The sequence below is a fragment of the Nothobranchius furzeri genome, chromosome 14 (assembly GCF_043380555.1).
Source record: "Nothobranchius furzeri strain GRZ-AD chromosome 14, NfurGRZ-RIMD1, whole genome shotgun sequence".
Lineage (NCBI taxonomy): Eukaryota > Metazoa > Chordata > Actinopteri > Cyprinodontiformes > Nothobranchiidae > Nothobranchius > Nothobranchius furzeri.
The window spans coordinates 32,648,427-32,671,959 of NC_091754.1; the positions used below are offsets into that span (position 1 = coordinate 32,648,427).

General features: G+C 43.7%; 1 protein-coding gene across 3 annotated transcripts in view; it reads right to left on the minus strand.

The window, feature by feature from the left end:
* LOC107389636 (radixin) overlaps positions 1-23,295 on the minus strand; it is an 88,281-nt gene extending 64,986 nt beyond the window's left edge. The window contains exon 1 of one of the 3 annotated variants that reach the window (XM_015965876.2): positions 23,276-23,295. The gene's annotated coding sequence lies outside the window, so the exon portion shown is untranslated. Of the gene's footprint in view, positions 1-22,911; positions 23,197-23,275 lie in introns of those variants that run through there. The other 2 variants (XM_015965875.2, XM_070544075.1) reach the window with 2 other exon arrangements.
* Positions 23,296-23,533: the final 238 nt, after the last annotated feature.

Below are 23,533 nucleotides of genomic sequence, written 5' to 3' on the forward strand. Positions count from 1 at the left end.
ATCTAAAACTCCAGTCCACACTTGACTTGAGCACTGTACAAGTCAACCTTAAAAAATATGTATTTAAAATAAATATCCACTTTAAACAAATTACTAAAATAACTACTACACTATGTAATCAAATCCAAATGTTCAAGTATAAATGGCATTGAATAAGTAAACAAATCCATGACAAGGAACTAATTGTATATTTCTCTTCATCATCAACAAATAAGATGCTTCATCCAGCAACAGGGTGTCCGTGACACGGTTTAAATGCTGCCAGAGGACGCTGCGGCTGCAGTATATAGTGACTCGTTGCATTCTCCCTCAACCAAAAGTCCTCGCGTCATGCATTTAAGCTAAAATGCTAATGTTAACTTACCTTGCACCGGCTGTGGAGACGTGGGTGATCGTCACGCAGATGTGCCATGAGATTTGAAGTGTTGCTGCCTTCTGCAGACACTTGTTTCCTGCACGTTCTGCAAACGGGATAGCTGTCTTCTATTAACTGTCCCTCAGCATTTTTCAGAAATCCCAAATATGCCCATACTTCCGATTTAGTCTTCTTTGAGGGCTGATGGATGTCCTGGGCGCTGCCGTCGCCTCCTTCGGCCATTATTTCAGCTTCAAAGTTTTGGTGCCGTTGCAAATTAAAAAGTGCGTGTGCGCGCAGCGGGAACTTCAGCTGAAGCGACGGTGGCTGGTAAGGGTCATCGCGCCGAAACCGCGGCCACGGTAAACCCACCGAGATAATATAGTTTTTTAAAAACTGGACGGTTATTTTTATTGTCAACTTTTTTACCGGGGTTTACCGCTATACCGGTTACCGTGACAACCCTAATGACAACAGGTGCTCACATAGGTTTGTGCTGCTGAACATGTCTGAGCAGCTTGACCACGTTGTTGTGTGTCGGGGAGGAAAAATAAAAACTACAGCAGCCACAGAGTCGGGCTGATTTGAGCGTGTCGCTGCTCGCTGGAGTTATATCAGCTCTGTCTGGTAGTCAGTTGGAAAACTTTCTCTTTCAGTCGTGAACACATTACTGAGCAGTTAAAATCTCCATTTCTGGGCTTCAACATCGGCCAATAGCTGAGTTAACTCGGCGCTGAGAGAGAGGAGCGTTCAGTTTGTCCGAGACAGCGGAGCTGCAGACACCGGCAGCAGACGCTGGAAAAAACACAAAGGAGGGAGCGCTTCGGCTCCATGCTAACGCTGCAAAGCATCATGGGAGTTGTCTTTGCGGTAAAATCTGCCAGCGGGTCAGTTTTAATATATTTTTTATATTTATCTCGCGGGCCACATAAAAATGCGGGCCTTTAGTCTGACATGTGTTCTAGAGTTAGCAAGCGTCGTTTTTGCTAGCTTGTCCCTGATGTGTCTCTGATTGTAAGTGATCAAGTGTTAAAGGGAGCCAAGGCAGTTCTGGCTTGCTTTAGCACCCCGTAGTGTCAGTTGAGTACAGGGGTTGGCAACCTTTTCCAATCAAAGAGCCATTATTACCTGTTTCCCACAGTAAAGAAAACACTGGGAGCCACAGCAGCTGTGGCGTTGTGGGTGGGCCTACCAGGCCTGAGCAGGTGCCGCTTTTTGACACGTCACACGTGTCTCCTTTTAAAACATGTTTAAACTGTTCAGAATAATAATCCAGGCTCTGTCTGTTGGATTGTTGTAATTAAACTTTGTACTGATCGAAACTTTACATTAAACAATGATGAAAAGGTAAGAAAAGGATCCGATCAATTTGTTTTCTTCCCTCATTTACAGTGACAGAGATAATGGTGCAGTGCACATAGTTCTGGTGACTGAGTAGCTTTAATAATCACTATCAGAGACTTTTGATGCAGTGCGATATAATCCGATACAGTGTTTTTGGGCCGATATCAACATCGGACCGGGACATCCCTACTGGTGTTATTCAAGTTTGTTTCTCTTTGCAATAATCTTCACAAGAAGGCAAAACAGTTAAATGGCAGGGTTCGCATTGATCGGGGGGTGGTTGGTATGCTGGAGTTTTTGACAATGAAAATTGCGCCCACATTTTCTGAGTTAAACATCTCTTTTAACAACGGTAGTTTCTGCATCTTGCTTCAGCCCTCCCCCTGCGCAGCGGCCGTAAACTCACTGATGCGCCTGCAGCCTCTCAGGGTTTCTGCTGCTCTAAACATTAAAATAATTATTTCATTTTCTGTTTCTCACTTCTGATTACCTTCAATGGTGTCTGTTTGTTGCAACCACCAGATACAAAAACCAACTTGTTTTTATTTGAATATTTTTCTGTCCTGTCTCTGTTAATCATCTTCTTGCATCTCCTCTCAATCCTAAAGAAAAACTGCTATCTGGCTTCATATATATTCACCTTATGAGTTACCTTTGAACTGCAGCTCTAAAAGATCTACCGACCGCAAAAACTGCGGAGTGCACGCTGTGCGCCAGCTGCACCGGTGAGGTGCATCACCGGAGGACAAAACAGGTGATGCGCTCTGCTCAGGCACAAATAAAAGACAGATAACATAAAAGAAAATGAGCCGACAAGAACGATCGCGTGTCTGGAGAGCGTCAATGATCAGAGCTTTGCATGCACAAGCTGGTTAAGATTAGGATGGGGGTGTGGGGAAGGTTAAATTGCAAGAGGGTAAAGGTCACAATTCGGTCAAATGTCCATTTTACAGTGGGCGTCAGATACCCTCCCGACGCATAGGGGCTCGTCACCTGCTGTCTTTTCGAGGACTGCATCTTGTCGGTCATTATCACGTGACAGCGACTAGTCTATGAAAGTCTTAAAAAGTCACTACAGAGAAGTGAAGTCGACTAGTCGACTAGTTGATACAACCCCTACACACCTGCCATGTGGACCTCAAGGGATAAACCATCAATCCTGCTCAATGGTCAACTTTCCTCGCGGGGTCACCCACAAAGACAGTGGGAGGGTTAAGGAGAAGTTGAACAGGTGTTCCTAATAATCCTTTAGGTAAGTGTACAGGTCCTTCTCAAAAAATTAGCATATTGTGATAAAGTTCATTATTTTCTGTAATGTACTGATAAACATTAGACTTTCATATATATTAGATTCATTACACACAACTGAAGTAGTTCAAGCCTTTTATTGTTTCTAATATTGATGATTTTGGCATACAGCTCATGAAAACCCAAAATTCCTATCTCAAAAAATTTGCATATCATGAAAAGGTTCTCTAAATGAGCAATTAACCTAATCATCTGAATCAACTAATTAACTCTAACACCTGCAAAAGATTCCTGAGGCTTATAAAAACTCCCAGCCTGGTTCATTACTCAAAACCGCAATCATGGGTAAGACTGCCGACCTGACTGCTGTCCAGAAGGCCATCATTGACACCCTCAAGCAAGAGGGTAAGACACAGAAAGAAATTTCTGAACGAATAGGCTGGTCCCAGAGTGCTGTATCAAGGCACCTCAGTGGGAAGTCTGTGGGAAGGAAAACGTGTGGCAGAAAACGCTGCACAACGAGAAGAGGTGACCGGACCCTGAGGAAGATTGTGGAGAAGGACCGATTCCAGACCTTGGGGGACCTGCGGAAGCAGTGGACTGAGTCTGGAGTAGAAACATCCAGAGCAACCGTGTACAGGTGTGTGCAGGAAATGGGCTACAGGTGCCGCATTCCCCAGGTTAAGCCACTTTTGAACCAGAAACAGCGGCAGAAGCGCCTGACCTGGGCTTCAGAGAAGCAGCACTGGACTGTTGCTCAGTGGTCCAAAGTACTTTTTTCAGATGGAAGCAAATTTTGCATGTCATTCGGAAATCAAGGTGCCAGAGTCTGGAGGAAGACTGGGCAGAGGGAAATGCCAAAATGCCTGAAGTCCAGTGTCAAGTACCCACAGTCAGTGATGGTCTGGGGTGCCATGTCAGCTGCTGGTGTTGGTCCACTGTGTTTTATCAAGGGCAGGGTCAATGCAGCTAGCTATCAGGAGATTTTGGAGCACTTCATGCTTCCATCTGCTGAAAAGCTTTATGGAGATGAAGATTTCATTTTTCAGCACGACCTGGCACCTGCTCAAAGTGCCAAAACCACTGGTAAATGGTTTACTGACCATGGTATTACTGTGCTCAATTGGCCTGCCAACTCTCCTGACCTGAACCCCGTACAGAATCTGTGAGATATTGTGAAGAGAAAGTTGAGAGACGCATGACCCAACACTCTGGATGAGATTAAGGCCGCTATCGAAGCATCCTGGGCCTCCATAACACCTCAGCAGAGCCACAGGCTGATTGCCTCCATGCCACGCCGCACTTTCTTTTCCGCAAAAGGATTCCCGACCAAGGATTGAGTGCATAACTGACATAATTATTTGAGGGTTTACTTTTTTATATTAAAAACTTTTCTTTTATTGGTCAAATGAAATATGTAAGGGTTAAAGAGTTACATTTTAATTAATGATCATTGGACATTACAGATCCAAATCTAGTATGGACCCCATCTAATGGACACTGGGCTATTTAAATCAGAAGAGTGGTTCTTTTTATTACAGGGAAATTAAATAAACACTTTGCATGAACTGAGAGACAAGAGAAGAGAGAGAGACTTCCAAACATTTAAGAAAATGTATTATCTAAATGATTTTAAACAGTTTAACAGTACTAACTCTCTAATGATGGATGCTTGTGGAATGGAATGTGAGGTGAAGTGTGTGTTGGTGTGATGTCAGTTCAGAACCTCCGTTCTAGAGAAGCGAGTCTGAGTGGGAGATGATGTTTTGCTCCTAACTGATCAACGTTTGAACCGTGGTCATAAAACAACATGAGACGCCATCTGTGTCGCTCTACATACTCTTCAGTGAGACTCCCGTACAGATCAGGCTGCCAGGTCCATGGACCCTCCTCTGGTACTGGAGTCGATGAAACGGCGTCGACAGCACGACAAACCAGTCTTTGGATAGTCTCCAGGTAAAAAGCGACAGGTGTTTCACAGTGTCAAAGGGACCCCCCTTTGGGTCAGCGAGTTCAGCTTTTAATCTGAAGGAACCGTTGTTTTGTTGATAACAATGACAGGATTTCCCAGCTTGGCAGTTCTCAGCTTAAAAAGAAAAGTATAGATGGCCGGTCCATACTTCACTTAGCATGCGATGAACTTCAGGGGATCTCGAGATCTCGTTGAATACTGAACTTAAAATGGCATTGTTCTGTTTTATTAATCTTGATGTTTATGATTCTGGACAAATCACAGCTGACAGATTAAACAAACACCACAGAGACTCTGCCACGCTTCAGACATGAAGGTTCTGATTGGATTTGCGACAGGAATGTGTCATGATTATTTACCTTAGTGTATCACCGTGACTAGTGGCTAGAATAAGTCATTTACTTATTAAAACATTAATCATAACATTGTGATTTCACAGATCGGTTACATGGTTATTATTGACTAACAGTTGTTTTGATTAGCTTTTATTCAAAAATAGAGTTCTTTGGTTTTTTAATAAAAGAAAAGAAGTCTTCTCTTCTGTGTTCATTGCTGGAATGTAAACAGTTTAGAAGTGAATGCATGACCTTGAGGCTGTCTCATGAACTCTTGCACTGCGTCAAAGGGACTGTGGAAAAGATGAAATAATCCTGGTTGGAACAGCTCCTTCATCACGTTACAAATATGCAAATTTTTTAGATAGGAATTTTGGGTTTTCATGAGCTGTATGCCAAAATCATCAACAGGGCCTGAAATTCACTGCGGGATTGCGGGTATTGCGCTTTAAATAGTCGCTTCTCGCAAATCTAGTTTTATAATGCGGGAAAGTCCCGCACAGCCTGCAGCGAATGTGGACGTTTGTATCAGAGCCATTAAAATTCCACAACATCAAACCCGTTCTTCATCTTGGTGATTGGCGGCGTGCTGGATTATTATTTTTTCTCCACTTATCAAAATACGAGCTCAGTCCCATGCTAGCAGCAAAGCAGTGCTTCGGTTGTCGGATTTAACGCCTGCACGCAGACATGGACCGCTGGTTAAAACGGAAATCTAACAACGAAGGGGAACCTGCTCCCAAAAAAAACTTTACAAGAAATCTCCAGAGCGGAAGGCAGCGAGGGAGGAGGCGCTGGAGGCAGCGCTGATTCCAGCGATGTTGTGAATGAGGCGGATCCTCCGGACTTTCGAAAAGGTAGCGTCACTGAAAGTAACGTTAGCAAGCAGCCTAAAGATAAGTTTCAGGCTAACTGGCTCAGACTGTATCCCTGGCTTGAAAATAATAATGGGGAAATGAACTTGCTCCATTTGTAAAATGTACGGCGCTGTGCCTTTTGCAAGTCAATGCTACAAAACATAAACTTTGCGTCATCATGCTGATGGTGTGTCTCACACTGCAGCAATAAAAAGAAAATGTGAGGCGGATTCAGCAAAAAATGTAATGGCCAAAGCCATCGAAGATGCACATTTACAGTCTGCTGCAGAAATGAAGGGGCTCCTGAAAACTGCATATTTTATTGCAAAAAATGAAATGGCAAAAGCTAAATTTTGCCATGTGGTTAAATTCCTGAAAGAAATGGAGTGTCCTGCTTTCAAAAAACTTACAGAAACATCAAGCTATGGTAGCTACGTCAATGAAAAAGGACTGTCAGAAATGCAGCAAGCTATTGCAAGAACACTTGTGGAAGATGTTGACAAAGCTGTTGAAAGAAGTCCCGTGTTTTCATTAATATTGGATGAATCTACTGACATTAGTAACACCAAACGACTGATTATCTATGTCAGGTTAATAGATGACAAGGTCAAAACAAAACTGATAAGGAATTCTGAAATTGCTGATGGAAGATCAGACACTATTGTTGAAGATTTCGGAAAGTTTATATTTCTTTTTTTAACTTCTGTGTGAGGAAAGAAATCAGGCAGAGATGAAACAAAAAAAGGGACAAAAGCAACGAAGATGAGAATGCTGCAGGAGTCCAATGAAAGCTGCTTATAAACGTGTTGTAAGGTATGATTAGTACAACATAAGACTGCACATTCGGTAATCCCCCCCCCCCCCCCCCCCCCCCCTGTATATGATGTGAGGGGGGAATTCCCCCCTGTTTTTAGAAGTGAATTTTTAGAAGTGAATTTCAGGCCCTGATCAATATTAGAAACAATAAAAGGCTTGAACTACTTCAGTTGTGTGTATATATGAAAGTCTAATTTTGGTCGGCCGCCCACTCCTGGGAAGGATCACCACTGTTCCATGTTGTTGCCATTTGTGGATAATGGCTCTCACTGTGGTTCGCTGGAGTCCCAAAGCTTTAGAAACAGCTTTATAACCTTTACCAGACAGATGGATCTCAATTACTTTTGTTCTCATTTGTTCTTGAATTTCTTTGGATCTTGGCATGATGTCTAGCTTTTGAGGTGCTTTTGGTCTACTTCTCTATGTCAGGCAGCTCATGTTTAAGTGATTTTTTGATTGAAACAGGTGTGGAAGTAATCAGGCTTGGGGGTGGCTACAGAAATTGAACTCAGGTGTGAAACACCACAGTTGGGTTATTTTTTAACAAGGGGGGCAATTACTTTTTCACACAGGGCAATGTAGGTTTGGCCTCTCCCTAAATAATAAAAACCATCATTTCAAAACTGCATCTTGTGTTTACTTGTGTTATCTCTGATTAATGGTTAAATGTGTTTGATGATCAGAAACATTTTGTGTGACAAACATGCAAAAGAATAAGAAATCAGGAAGGGGGCAAATAGTTTTTCACACCACTGTAATATATATATATATATATATATATATATATATTATATATATATATATATATATATACAGTTGTGGTCAGAAGTTTACATACACTTGTAAAAAATATAATATAATGGCTCTACTGAGTGTCCCATTATTTCTAAAACTCTGATTTTTCTCTGATAGAGTGATTAGAACAGATACTTCCTTGTCACAAAAAACATTCATGAAGTTCGGTTCTTTAATGTCTTTATTATGGGTTAACAGAGAAAAGTGATCACATTTGCTGGGTCACAAATATACATACAGCAGTGCTAATATTTGGTTACATGTCCCTTAGCCATTTTCACTTCAATTAGGCACTTTTGGTAGCCATCCACAAGCTTCTGGCAAGCTTCTGGTTGAATCTTTGACCACTCCTCTTGACAGAATTGGTGAAGTTCAGTTAAATTTGATGGCTTTCTGACATGGACTTGTTTCTTCAGCACTGTCCACATGTTTTCAATGGGGTTTAAGTCAGGACTTTGGGAAGGCCATTCTAAAACCCTTATTCTAGCCTGATTTAGCCATTCCTTTACCACTTTTGATGTGTGTTTGGGGTCATTGTCCTGTTGGAACACCCAACTGCGCCCAAGACCCAACCTTCGTGCTGATGATTTTAGGTTATGTTGAAGAATGTGAAGGTAATCCTCCTTCTTCATTATCCCATTTACTCTCTGTAAAGCACCAGTTCCATTGGCAGCAAAACAGCCCCACAGCATAATATTCCCACCACCATGCTTGACTGTAGGCATGGTGTTCTTGGGGTTAAAGGCCTCACCTTTTCTCCTCCAAACATATTGCTGGGCATTGTGGCCAAAAAGCTCGATTTTTGTTTCGTCTGACCACAGAACTTTCCTCCAGAAGGTCTTATCTTTGTCCATGTGATCAGCAGCAAACTTCAGTCGAGCCTTAAGGTGCCGCTTTTGGAGCAAGGGCTTCCTTCTTGCACGGCAGCCTCTCAGTCCATGGAGATGCAAAACATGTTTGACTGTGGACAATGACACATGTGTTCCAGCAGCTTCTAATTCTTGGCAGATCTGCTTTTTGGTGATTCTTGGTTCACTCTTTACCCTCCTGACCAATTTTCTCTCAGCAGCAGTGATAGCTTGCGTTTTCTTCCTGATCTTGGCAGTAATGAAACAGTGCCATGCACCTTATACTTACAAACAATTGTTTGCACTGTTGCTCTTGGGACCTGCAGCTGCTTTGAAATGGCCCCAAGTGACTTTCCTGATTTGTTCAAGTCAATAATTCGCTTTTTCAGATCCATGCTGAGCTCCTTTGACTTTCCCATTGTAGCGTTTGTGGGCGTTTGTATCCAATGAGCCCTATTTACCTGGCCTAAGAGAAGTCACCAGCTGTAGTCACTCATAATCACTCACAAGAAGTTAAGAGGCCATGCTATGAAGCTCAGTTCACTGACACGTTTCTAAGTCACCAAAATTGCTAGATCATGTTGCTGTATGTATATTTGTGACCCAGCAAATGTGATCACTTTTCTCTGTTAACCCATAATAAAGACATTAAAGAACCAAACTTCATGAATGTTTTTGTGACAAAGAAGTATCTGTTCCAATCACTCTATCAGAGAAAAATCAGAGTTTTAGAAATAACGGGACACTCAGTAGAGCCATTATATTATATTTTTTACAAGTGTATGTAAACTTCTGACCACAACTGTATATATATATATATATATATATATATATATATATATATATATATATATATATATATAAGATAAAACGAAAGTGTATCGTTATCGAATTTCCTGAGTAACCGATATAAATGAAAATGCATCATTTCAGCTCAACTACAGACTGTGTACAAATACTTTACACCCAATCACATAAACATCAGAAATCTTGTAATTTTTTCCATTCTCTCTTTGGCTGTAGTTCTATAACCCAAGGGCTTTGGAGGATATTGTCTAGGATGGTGCAGCTGTTTGTAAAAAATGTCTTTCTGTTGCGTAGAAACCAGCATTGCTATTCTTGTTGCACTGCACTGATTTTACTGATATTATTTGCATTTCATCATAACCAACAAACTAATCATTCAAATTAATTTTTGGGTCAGTTTTTGTTTTTCATAAATTAGTTTGTTGCATCAGAAACATCCCACAGAGGCCCTAAAATAATCTGAATTTTATTTAGGCTGCTAAACATGATCTGGGCTAAACGTCTACCACTGACATGAGCTGCAGACACACATATGCGTGCCCGTGCACACATGTGTACACATCCACACACAACATACAGCAGCTGCTGTTCAGGAAGGAAGTATAACCAACCCCTATTCTTGAGGTTTTTACCTGAACTACAGAAGAGCCGCCTGATTCCTTGTAGTGTGAATAAAGTTTGACGGCACAAAAGGCCTGCCTCTAAGGGTCTGACCCAGAAAAACCACTGACGAAATCCTCAGAGTAAATGCTACAACTGAAAACAGTTTGAGTGTGTATTATTTTCCATGTGACCTCCGCACAAATGGAAAAAAGAAATGGAAAGAGGGAAGAAAGAAGAGTGTGCCACTGGGACTGGCTTCCGGTTTGCTATCATTCACACTTCAAACTCCTCGTCTTTGTTTACAATTTCTTCCAGGGTGGTGCTCCACCCTATCTGGCCACGCTCCTGAACAGACATTCCCCATCACGCGCTCTGCGCTCCTCTGACAAAGGCCTGCTCGCTGCCCCTCGTTCTAAGTGTCGTACTTGCGGGGAACGGGCTTTCTCAGTTCTAGCATCGTCACTCTGGAACCAGTTGCCACCCTCAGTTAGGCTGTCCCCATCTCTGCCAGTCTTTAAGAGTCGCCTAAAAACACACCTTCTCCGCTTGGCGTTCCCTGAACGTGTTTGAATTTGGCCCTCTTTTATGTTGATTTTATTTCCCTGTTGTCATTGGTCTCTTTATCCCTTGTTTTACCCATTTGTCTTCTAGAATGTTTTACCTTTTTTTATTTATTTATTTTGTTTGTAATATTTGAATTGCATTTATTTTCGATTTATTCATCATATTTAACTTTTCTCATGTACCATGTTCAGCGCCTTAGGCTTCCCGACAGGGTCGCGGAAGGCGCTTTAAAGCTTTGATTGATTGATTGATTGATTGATTGATTGATTGATTGATTGATTGATTGATTGATTGATTGATTGATTGATTGATTGATTGATTGATTGGGACACATTTTAAACACAAGCAACTGCAACTCCTGAGACAAGATTGAAGACAGACTACCACCCAGCAGGAATATAAAGATGTCTGAAGCTCTTATAAGATTCTATTACCAGTCAAAAACCACGTTATGGAAAGTCTGTTTTTAGGTCGTGGCCCTTTTTTCCAGGACACTTCATGTCCTGAGATAATTTAAGTAAGAGAACATGACAAACTGCCTGAGAAGCTATCCTATATCTGAATATATATGGTGCTTATACATTAGCATCGGTACGGTACCGGTATTTGGCTTCACACAAGGGTCAGATATGGGTTTTCGGTTCCGAGGCGACTCTTTTTTCAGACCTCCTCCCCAGCGGTCAAACTGGGACTGAGTAGACACTACGGACTGGTTGGCCAGCTGAAATTACGCCTACCGATTCTGATTGGTGAGTAGAATCAGCCAGTGGGGAATTCCCGCATGCGCGATTCATTTTCATGCTGAATGCTGTTCTTCTGAACTTCTCTGTAACACGGAGCTGCTGCTCAGTGGGAACAGGATACGCTGTGTGTGTTCCTGTCCTTGGTGCAATGGAGCTCTCGCCCCAGCGAGCCGGCATACAGCTGCTCAGTGGGAGGAGAAAACAGTGTGTGTGTGTGTGTGCGTGCGTGTGTGTGGCGGACACACACGGCAAATTAATAAAATTATGTTGTTCAGATTCTCCAAAAGCAGCACAGGTCAATCCCGTCTTTGCTTATTTATTGTCTTTCAACCCGTCTCCACATGCTACTGGACAACATGACCTACTCACCTCTACGGATGTCAGTCAGCAGGGCAGTCTGCCAGACACTGCCGACGAGGACACAAATACATTGTTTTTCTAAACAAAGGACTTAAAGCTATTACCTGGAGTGATTGTCTTATCATGTACTGTAATATAATGTTGGAAACACATCTTTTTCATTTTGTTAAGCCCGCCCCATATCCCGTAGAGCTCAATGCAATATCAAGTGAACACCGGTCAGCACTAACCAATACCGTTAGACTACCACTTACAAACAAGCATCAATCACAGGGCGTGCTCGAGCATTTAAGGACGTACCTCAATTGAGGTAGGTTGGCAACGTCTGTCATGGACAAGTCTTTAAAATATAAATATATGAAGACAGAACATAACATGAGCATAACTGTTCAACAATATGTTTTAGCTCAGTTTTGTTGGCTAGACGAGCGCGTTCGTTAATGAGAGGCATTACTTTCAGCCTTACAGAGACAATGTGTAATTTTTACCATTAATCTCTGAAAATACCCATCAAAATGTTGTTGAAAAAAATGAAATGATGCCCAGTTGTTGAAATATATTGGTGGCGTTGTAACATATAACCATAAAAAATGGTCTAAAATACACGGGAGTGGGTCTAAGTCTCTGGGCGACGCCATATTAGATGCCATGTTTCCTGCTACAGAAGCCCATGAGGACAAAATGCATTTACTGATGTGTAACAGACGATTAAAAAACTTTCACCATTCATTAACGTTGTTTTACACATTTACCTCTTCACTTGTTGCCAGGGGTGAAAAGAGATCTGATGTGCTTCTCATTTTGCTGATGTTTGCACTCCCCAGGGCTTTTTGACCCTTATAGGCATCCGTTGGTAAAGTCTTACTCCAACAAAAAAATACAGCTTGCTTGCAATGATGTAGGTGTCTACTGATCATAATCACCAGGAAATATACACATTGTCACTTTAAATATGGAAATTAAAGTAGGTTGAGTAGTCATACGCTTGTCAGCCACTAGATGGTGCCATCAGATGAAAGAAAAATATGGAAAGCTACTTTAACTATCTCTATATACTATTGACTCATAGAAAAGCCCAAGTCTAAAGAGTCCAAAGTTGAACCAAAAGTTAGCCTGGCAAGCCAGACTAAATAAATGTATTATTTAGTCTGGCCATGCTCCATTGACGGCTCTCGGTTGTGGGGCGGGTTCTACCGTTGTCTTTCAAATGATCTCCACATTCCACTGGACAATAAGTGTGACATACTCTTGTTTCACTCTGTTGCATCATCCCACCCACCAGGCATATAGAGTGGCCTGATTTGCTCACAAAGCGGATAAAGCTCTGTGATTTGTTCACTAAGCAGATAGAGCACTATGATTGGCCCACCATTATGGACCAATCACAGCTCTTTATGTGTTTAAAACCCCTCTAGAGAGCTGTGATTGGCTAGCCAGATTCCTGGTAGGAGCTGCTGAGGTTCCAATGGAGCATGCCTAGACCATTCTTTGCAAAGCAAGAATTTGGTCTAGTTCACTAGGCTAACCAAAAGTAGTTTCCAACAAGCCATTGCCATCTTTGCTGTTCCGCTGCGTTGCATCATCCCGCTCACCAAACTGATATAGCGCTGATTGGCACTAGGGTTGTCACGGTAACCGGTGTAGCAGTAAACCCCGGTAAAAAAGTTGACAATAATAATAACCGTCTTGTTTTTAAAAAAACTATATTATCTCGGTGGATTACCTTGGCTGCGGTGTAGGCGCAGTGACCCTTATCATCTGCTGAAGTTGCCGGCGGCATATGCGCGCTTTGTTGTTTACAACCAAAATTTCTTGAAGCTAAAGCTGAAATAATGGCCAAAGGAGGAGATGGCAGCGCTCAGGAGGACATTTTTTATCCCTCAAAGAAGACAAAGTGGGAAGTACGGGCATCTTTTGGATATTTGAAGAATGCCGCGGGACATTTGATAGAAGACGGCTATCCTGTTTGCTGCACGTGCAGAAAAAGTGTCTGTGAAAGGCAACAACGTTTCAAATCTCATGACACATCTGCGTGACCATCACCCACAACTCTACAGTCAACGCAAGGCAAGCTAACATTAGCGTTTTAGTTCAAATGCGTGATCCGAGGATTTGGGTTGAGGGAGAAAGCAACGAGTCGTTATATAAAGCAGCCGCAGCGCCGCTACCTGCATATAAACCGTGTCGCGGACACCGCCATGTTGAAATGACGCTATGCATTACAGGGCTCCCAGGGGCAGATAAGCTCCTCCATATCTGTGTGAACTTGTCCATTACAACAACCCGCCGCGTGCTCTCAGGTCTGAATATAAGCTCCTCCTAGCTGTTCCAAATGCACATTTAAAAAGCCATGGAGAAAGGGCTTCCTCTGTCTGTGCACCGAAGCTGTGGAACACATTACCACTGCTAGTGAGGCAAGCACCAACAGCTAGCACTTTTAAATCACGCCTGAAAACTCACTACTTCAACCTAGCTTATACCACATAATTATGGACCTCACTTACATCTGCACTGTCTTAAAAATGGACTCCACAATTATCGACTTCCATACTATTGAGGTTCTTTTTGAAATGTTTTTTCTCATTTTTATTCACCCTGTGTCTTATTGATTTTTAGCTGTTATTTTTGGGAATTTTGTTGTATTTCCTTTTTATCTTTTATCTGTGTTCGACATGTTTGTATAACGCCGGTTTAATTAACTAACATTTTTAGTGTACAGCGCCTTGTTTGGTTGTAATGCCTTGTGAATGCGCTTTATAAATAAAATTGGATTGGATTGGATAAGAGTTGGTCTCTCTCCGAGAATAATTATGAATTTAACAATGATTACTGCCTGATGACATTTTCCCAAATCTGCAAAGCTCACTGGAAGGACACAAACCGAGGACAATATTTTCCTGATATAGGGATTATTACTCAAGTACGGGTAAAAAAGTATCTGATTAGAAGGCTACTTGAGTACTGAGTATCATCTGATCTAATATTTTTAAAATGATGACATCAAACAGACAAAAAATAAGAAGTTATGGGCAAATATTGGTATTTTAAAGACTAAAGGGAAAAAATGTAAACAAATAAACAACATAATTACAAAATAACACATTTTAGGCAAAATTTTGACACAAACTGAGGACAAAATTTCCTGACATATTTAATTGTGTGAAAATGTAGCACGTTTAAAAAAAATACCGCGATATTACTGAAAACCGTGGTAATTTTGGTCACAATAACCGTGAGGCTAAATTTTCACACCGTGACAACCCAAATTGGCACTAGACTGGTCAGAGCTGCGGAGGCTCCAATAGAGCGTGGCTAGACTGACATGCAGAGCAAAATCATTTTGCTTCTGCTACTGTCAGTCTAGATTTTTAGGCTAAGACAAACAGAGAATAAATTGCGAGAGAGAGCTAAAAGAAACTCGGTAGTGTGTGAGTGAACCTGGTAGTCATGCATCTGAAGCTACTTTGGTTGTCCAAACATCACAAACTGATGATGTGTGAGCTATGATTTTAAAAAGGCCACTATGGTACAGAAAACCATGCCTGAGAAACAAATCTGTATTTTGTTCAGTTACCTGAATGTTACATAAAAAATACTTTATTATATTTCTTTGTTAAATTTGGCCTTTTTCATTATGCCCATCTTCGGTTTGGGTCTCGGCAGAGATTGAAAGTACTTATTGTACATTGTGGAGGAAATAACCAACGGAAAAAGAAATCCCAGAAAAGTCAGCAGATTTTCATCAAGAGCATCATCAGTGAGACAAATCCTCACCTGCTGTGAAAGACAACCAGCATTGGGGATCAGTTTCAGTCTATCCGAGGCAGCTGGTGTGTGAAAACTCAACCTAGCCAACTTCTTGTGCTGAATCTGAAACTAATTTGGCAGTTGTCCTTCATTCTTAATAATTCTGGTTTGAGAATGAAAGTAAATAAATTCCTTTTTACTTTCTACCATGAGGAGGTGCATTACTGTTTAAAAAGCTTGTTTGCAGCCACTTTGAAGAATATATCAACAATTCCTGCTACCCGTTTCTAGAAGCTTCCAGAAGAGCCTCTGTTTGGAGAAATCATTTAAATCCTACAGGACTGAGAAGCTAAAAGCTAATCTGAATAAAGCCAAGAACAAAGTGAAATGCTGCCATGTTAAAATAGCTTAGATATATAAAGTATCACAGCAGTTCAAACGTTACTTTACTAAAAACTTCTACACCACCATCAGTGTCTCATTATATGAAATACTATAGTTATCTATAATATAGATGCACTAAATTAAAACAGTCAGTACGGTCACATGTGCACTGATCGATATCTAAGTGGATCCAGGTTGATCTTATGGTAATAAGCTGGGAGTCTTTATCCTAGTTTACATGTTCGTTAGAATTACCGTCCTTCGTTCCACTCCGGTACACTAGGTGGCGACATGAGCCCTTCCATGTCAGCATTCTTCCAGTTAGAAAACAGCAACACAAAAAAGGTATAAAAAAAATGTTTGTGGGAGTGAAGCAGGCAGAATAGGGAGCCCATCTATTTCCGGACCATGGGTCCTCGGAAGAACGAAAAATAAATTCAAGTCAACAGGACTAAAAATACTATTTTCTAATTCTGCTTGTTTTGTGCCACGGATTTCACATATGATGTCCGTGAAATTTAAAGATGCATTTTGATGCCAAGAACGTGCTTATTTTCAAATGGGGGAAAACGCTATTTTAGGTTTTATGAGAAAATAAGTCCAGGACTACAAATGGGCTTCACGAAAGTTACGTCATTGAACCAGACACGAAGAAAACTGAGGGAAAAGGGCTGCAAGTTCAGCAAACTTCCCACAGGAGGAAAGAACCACCATGAATCTGGTCACGTGGTAAGCAGCAGCTACATTAGGGGAGAGGAGATTATGTAGTGATATATATGCGACGTGCCGATTTCTAGTTTGTGGTCATGCTAATTACGAACTTTTACAAGGTGATAAATTTCAAAGTACGTGACTGGCGTGGTCGAAACACCCATCATTACTGATGAGAGGCAACTTGCCGCTCAGATATGAGATATTATTATTTATCAGTGTGAGAAAAAGGTGTGGCATGAGAGTGTGTGACGACAGTCAAATGCGTGTCTCACACTCATCAAGTGAGGGTTTGAAGCCCTGATTAAAAAAAATATATCCATTTCAGATATGGCTCACTCTATCTTGAATTTATTTTACTTGTAAAACTATTTTTTTTAGCGAGTGAGCGATGTGGCCCAGTGGCCCAGTGGTATGAGTGTGTGCCTTGGGACTGGGAGATTGGGGTTCTAATCCCGGTCGGGTCATACCAAAGACTTTGAAAAAGTGGGACCCAACGCCTCCTTGTTTGACACTCTGCTTTAAGGGGTTGGATTGGGGGGTTACACCACCAAAAAGTTCCAAAACGGCCATGTCTGCAGCTCACCGCTCCCCTGGGGGATGGGTCAAATGTGAAGGAAAATTTTCACACACACCAGTGTGTGACAACCAGAGGGACTTTAACTGACTTTAACTAGCGTGATCATTCTGCTGGCGCATGCGCACATCATTTCCTTTCCTAATGTCCAGGATGGTCCAGAGCACAGGCTGGAAGTTTAGCTAATCTGCAGAGAATATCAACAACAACAAAGTTCTGCGGAAAGTACCTAAAGATTACCAGAAATGTTGATAAGTTGCTCGTTAGGTGCTTTTGGGGAAAAAGTCACGAAGGGGGTCTGATAAGTGGTTAGAAATAGCTACAATGTTGCTAAGTTGGCAGTGCTGCATGGGAGGTGTGCTTGATTTGCAGCTTGGAGCAGCGCATGAGAAAACCACATGGGCTGAGCTAATTACTGGCTCTTTTTGTTTTAATAATCGATCAAAACAAGATAATTTGTGAATAAAATTCTACTAATCGAGTAGCTCTGAAAGCAACTGGGATTTCTTCATATCTATGCCAACAATTCCATTCTAAATAAAGTTTGCATGGACCACTTCTCCCTGGGCTGCCACCTTAACGTGGTGGAGGGGTTTGAGTGTCTCAATGATCCTAGGATGATCTTAGGAGCTAAGTTGTCTGGTAGGGTCGCCCATTGCAAACAGGTCCTAGGTGAGGGATCACACAAAGAGCAGCCCTAAGACCTCTTATGATGAATTATATAAATGGAAACCGTGTTCCCTCGCCCGGACGTGGGTCACCAAGGCCCCCCTCTGGAGCCAGGCCTGGAGGTGGGGCACATTGGGGAGCGCCCGGTGGCCGGGCTTTCACCCATGGAGCCCGGCCGGGCACAACCTGAAGAGGAACTGTGGGTCCCCCTTCCCATGGGCTCATCACTCGTGGGAGGGGACAAGGGGGTCGGGTGCAGTGTGTGACGGGTGGTAGTCGAGGGCGGGGACCTTGGCGGTCTGATCCTCGGCTACAGAAGCTGGCTCTTGGCATATGGAATGCCACATCTCTGGTAGGGAAGGAGCCTGAGTTGGTGTGTGAGGTTGAGAGGTTCCGACTAGATATAGTCGGACTCACCTCAATGCGTGGCTCTGGCTCTGGAACCAGTTTCCTTGAGAGAGGTTGGACTTTCTACCACTCTGGAGTTGCTCCCACTGAGAGGCGCCGAGCAGGGGTGGGCATACTAGTTGCCCCCCATCTTGGTGCTTGCACGTTGGGGTTTACCCCAGTGAATGAGAGGGTAGCCACCTTCAGCCTACGTGTGGGGGGACGGGTTCTGACTGTGGTCTGTGCTTATGCACCAAACTACAGTTCACACTACCCACCCTTTTTTGAGACCTTGGAGGGGGCGCTGGAAAGCGCTCCTTCCGGTGACTCCCTCTTTCTGCTGGGGGACTTTAACGCTCACGTGGGCAACGACAGTGAGACATGGAGAGGTGTGGTTGGGAGGACACGGAGGAGAGAAGAGAGGGGTGGAGCTGTCAACTGACCACTACCTGGTGGTGAATTGGCTCAGATGGTGGGGAAGGATGCCGGTCAGACCAGGCAGGCCCAAACGTATCGCGAGGGTCTGCTGGGAACGTCTGGCAGAGTCTTCTGTCAGAAGGTGCTTCAATTCCCACCTCCAACAGAACTTTCAAAATGTTCCGGGGGAGGCGGGAGACACTGAGTCTGAAAGGACCCTGTTCCGTGCCTCCATTGTTGAGGTGGCCGACCGGAGCTGTGGTCGGAGGATCGTCTGTGCCTGTCGTGGTGGCAACCCCCGAACCCGCTAGTGGACACCGGTGGTTAGGGATGCTGTCAAGCTGAAGAAAGAGTCCTATCAGGTCTTTTTGGCCCATGGGACTCCAGAGGCAGCTGATGGATACTGGCAGTCCAAGCGGAACGCGGCTCGGGTGGTCGCCAAGGCAAAAACCCGAGCATGGGAGGAGTTCGGTGAGACCATGGAGCAAGACTTCAGTATGGCTTCGAGGAGATTCTGGTCCACCATCCGGCGCCTCGGGGGGGGGGGGGGGGGGGGGGGGGGCAGTGCGCTATCAACACTATCTATAGTGGGGACGGTGTGCTGCTGACCTCTAGTCAGGACGTTGTGGATCGGTGGGCAGAATACTTCAAAGACCTCCTCAATCCCACCGACACGTCTTCTTCTGATACGGGCTGTTAGGTCCCTGTATGACCGGTGTCAGAGCGTGGTCCGTATTGCCGGCAGTAAGTCGGGCTCATTCTCAGTGAGAGTTGGACTCCGCCAAGGCTGCCCTTTGTCACCAATTATGTTCATAACCTTTATGGACAGGATTTCTAGGTGCAGCCAAGGTGTGGAGGGTATCCGTTTGGTGGACTGAGGATCAGGTCTCTGCTTTTTGCAGATGATGTGGTCCTGTTGGCTTCATCAGAACATGATCTTCAGCTTTCGCTGGAGCGGTTCGCAGCCGAGTGTGAAGCAGCTGGGATGAGAATCAGCTCCTCTAAATCTGAGACCATGGTCTTGATTCGGAAAAGGGTAGAATGCCTCCTCCGGGTCAGGGATGAGGTCCTGCCCCAAGTGGAGAAGTTTAAGTATCTCTGGGTCTTGTTCACGAGTGAGGGAAAACTGGAGCGTGAGATCGATAGGCGGATTGGTGCTGCATCTGCAGTGATGCGGGCGTTGTACCGGTCTGTTGTGGTGAAGAGAGAGCTGAGTCAAAAGGCGAAGCTCTCGATTTACCGGTCGATCTACGTCCCTACCCTCACCTATGGTCATGAGCTTTGGGTAGTGACCGAAAGAACGAGATTGCAGATACAAGCGGCCGAAATGAGTTTTCTCCGAAGAGTGGCTGGGCTCTCCTTTTTAGACAGGGTGAGAAGCTCGGTCATTCGGGAGGGGCACGGAGTAGACCCGCTGCTCCTCCACATCGAGAGGAGCCAGTTGAGGTGGCTCAGGCATCTGGTCAGTATGCCTCCCTGGTGAGGTTTTCCGGGCACGTCCAACCGGGAGGAGACTAGGGTTGTCACGGTAACCGGTATAGCGGTAAACCCCGGTAAAAAAGTTGACAATAAAAATAACCGTCCAGTTTTTAAAAAATTTAATTATCTCGGTGGGTTTACCGTGGCCGCGGTTTCAGCTTGGTGACCCTTACCAGCCACCGTCGCTTCAGCTGAAGTTCCCGCGGCGCGCACACGCACTTTTTAGTTTGCAAAGTTACCAAAACTTTGAAGCTGAAATAATGGCCGAAGGAGGAGACGGCAGCGCCCAGGACATCCATCAGCCCTCAAAGAAGACTAACTCGGAAGTATGGGCATATTTTGGATTTCTGAAAAATGCTGAGGGACAGTTAATAGAAGACGGCTACAGTAATCCCTCGTTTATCGCGGTAGATGCGTTCCAGACCTGGCCGCGATAGGTGAAAATCCGCGAAGTAGGGACTCCCAGCATGCCCCTCGCGGGGATTCCCTCCACGTCGCACCTACGTCACAAACCGCAGCTATAAACGGAAGTCGCCTTTCCAGCTCACCACTCAGTCATCTTTTCTTCAGATTCATGATCAGAGTTTCCAACCTACCGATCAATCCAACGAACTATCAGCTCATAGTAAGTTATCTTACTTACTTCTGGAAAGCCCGGCATTTCCGTGTCACTTCGTTGACGCTGGAACGCTCGGGGGTTTCCTAGATCAGCCGGCGTTTCACCGACGCTATCACTTCCGCGTCTATGAAACCACGCTCCCTATTGAATTATCGTACGATCACATTCTCTTTTTGTGGGTAAAACTCAAGAAAAAAATTTTTTTACTTGTTTTTTTTTTAGTTTTATTACAAAAAGTGCATTTTATGATGAAATTGATGAAAAAAAAACAAGAATTTCTTGATATTTCGCATAGAAAAATACCGCGAATCAGCGAAAAATACCACGAATCTGCGAATTCCCCCTGAAAAATGCTCCAAAGAAAAAATCCGCGAAGCAGCGAATCCGCGATGAACGAACCGCGAAGTAGCGAGGGATTACTGTATCCCGTTTGCAGAACGTGCAGGAAACAAGTGTCTGCAAAAGGCAGCAACACTTCGAATCTAATGGCACATCTGCGTGACCATCACCCACGTCTCTACAGCCAGTGCAAGGTAAGATAACATTAGCATTTTAGCTTAAATGCATGACGCGAGGACTTTTGGCTGAGGGAGAATGCAACGAGTCACTATATACTGCAGCCGCAGCGTCCTCTGCCAGCATTTAAACCGTGTCACGGACACCCTGTTGCTGGATGAAGCATCGTATTTGGTGATGATGAAGAGAAATATACAATTAGTTCCTTGTCATTGATTTGTTTACTTATTCAATGCCATTTATACTTGAACATTTGGATTTGATTACATAGTGTAGTAGTTATTTTAGTAATTTGTTTAAAGTGGCTATTTATTTTAAATACATATTTTTTTAAGGTTGACTTGTACAGTGCTCAAGTCAAGTGTGGACTGGAGTTTTAGATTTTCATTTTGATAATGAAGAAAACAAGTATATGAGAAAACAAGTGGTGTTTCTTTGATTTGTTTACATATTGTTTATGTTTTGAATGTTTGGATTTGTATAATTTAAACCTGCACTGACTACTGTAACATGCTCCAGAAAAAGAAGCTATTTGTTCCTTGTGAAAAGTTGCACTTTTGCTAAGGCTTTGTGTTATTTTAGGTTTAATAAACACTGTTAAACATTTTCAAAACTATTTCAGTTTGTGTAGAACAGGACTATCAATGCTTTCTGAACATATGCAACACCGTTTAAAAAATACCGCGATAATACCGAAAACCGTGATAATTTTGGTCACAATAACCGTGAGGTTAAATTTTCATACCGTGACAACCCTAGAGGAGACCTAAAGATAGTTCCAGGACACGGTGGAGGGACTACGTCTCTCACCTGGCAAGGGAACGCCTTGGGATTCCCCCCGGAGGAGCTGGCCCAAGTGGCTGGGGAGAGGGAAGTCTGGGCCTCTCGCCTTAGGCTATTGCCCCTTGACCCAACTCTGGATAGGCGGATGAAAATGGATGGATGGATGGATGGATCACTTTGACATTTTGAAACCCTGTTTCAATATAGCAGCAACACATCTTTGACTAGCCGTAGTTCATCAGTCCTGTTGGAGATAATCTATTTTCCCGAGCTGAGGCTGTTCAGAAGGCTATCTACAGTAGGGAAATAAATATGTATCACATTTACTTAGATAGATGCTTTAAAATGACTGGAAATAACACCCCACCACCTTTGATACAACATGCAACAAATTGCACACAGCATAAATCTATTAGTTGGTCTTTAACTGTGTGATCGGGACACCTTCATATTCTCCTCTGGTCTGGATCCACAGGATTAAAAAATAGCGCCAGTGAGTGAAATCTAAAACCAGCCGTCAAAGGTATCTGATGTCATGAAGCACTCAAATGAGTTGTAATTTAGTCCCAGAGGGGGGCGGGTCCCGGATGATCAGAGCGACGTGGATATTGACCATTCAGGAGCGCCTGTCTTCTCTGTCTGTTCTGTGCCAAACGGACCGCTAGTTCATGTGTGGGTGCGCGCTGTGACGCTGAAATAATGTACTTTATGATGGCTAATAAACTACACATAATGGCATGAAAGCCCCGGGTTGATCCGAATAAATAAATAAATGAAGGGGAAGCGTCACGCGCTAAACAACGTAGGAGAATATGAATTGGTCCAGTGCGCGTGAGGGGCGCTACAAAAGTTCCAAACGGAGCTGAAACATCGTATCCGCGCGGAGCTTTAAGATGAAAGAAGCCGCCGCTCAGCGGATGGGGCATCTTATTACCCCGGCTACCCTGTTGCATAACATTTACAGACACACAGCACCTTAGCGACAAGAGACACCTTCAGGGTGAGTTGCCTTTGACTCACCCGACCTCCCGTCCTGAAACGCCGGAGCTGGGTCCCTCACCAACCCGCCTGACAGTGAGGCTTGTTAGCGGGTGTCTGCGCCCAGACGAGGAGATAAATCCGCCGCCTTATGGCTAGAGCTTAAAGGAAGGCGATAAGAAAACTCAGTAGCTCCGCTGAGGATGTGTCGAGCAGTCCCTCCCCCCTCTCCTCCTACCCCTTAAATATCCACAGCGAGTAAAAATAGAGCTCCTCTGCGCTGTTTACCGGAGCGCACTCGGTCACACGCCGAACTCCTCCGGTTCCACAGGAGAGTAGTCAATATGGCTGACGGACTCACCGTGCTGCTGAGGCGTGGTGAGCCGAGTCCTGCAGATTCACCCCCTCCCTCACTCCTCCTCACTCCCTCCCTCACCCCGTGACTCAAGCTGCAGAGCTGCCTCATCCAGGAGCCCCGAACTTTATCACACCCGAAAAGGACCGCTCTCTGGGAAATGTGTCGGCCACGTTTTATTTTCACCCTGAAACATTTACAGCACAGTATGTGTATTTAACCTGTGTCTAAAAATGACTGTAACCCACAACAAGACACACTTAG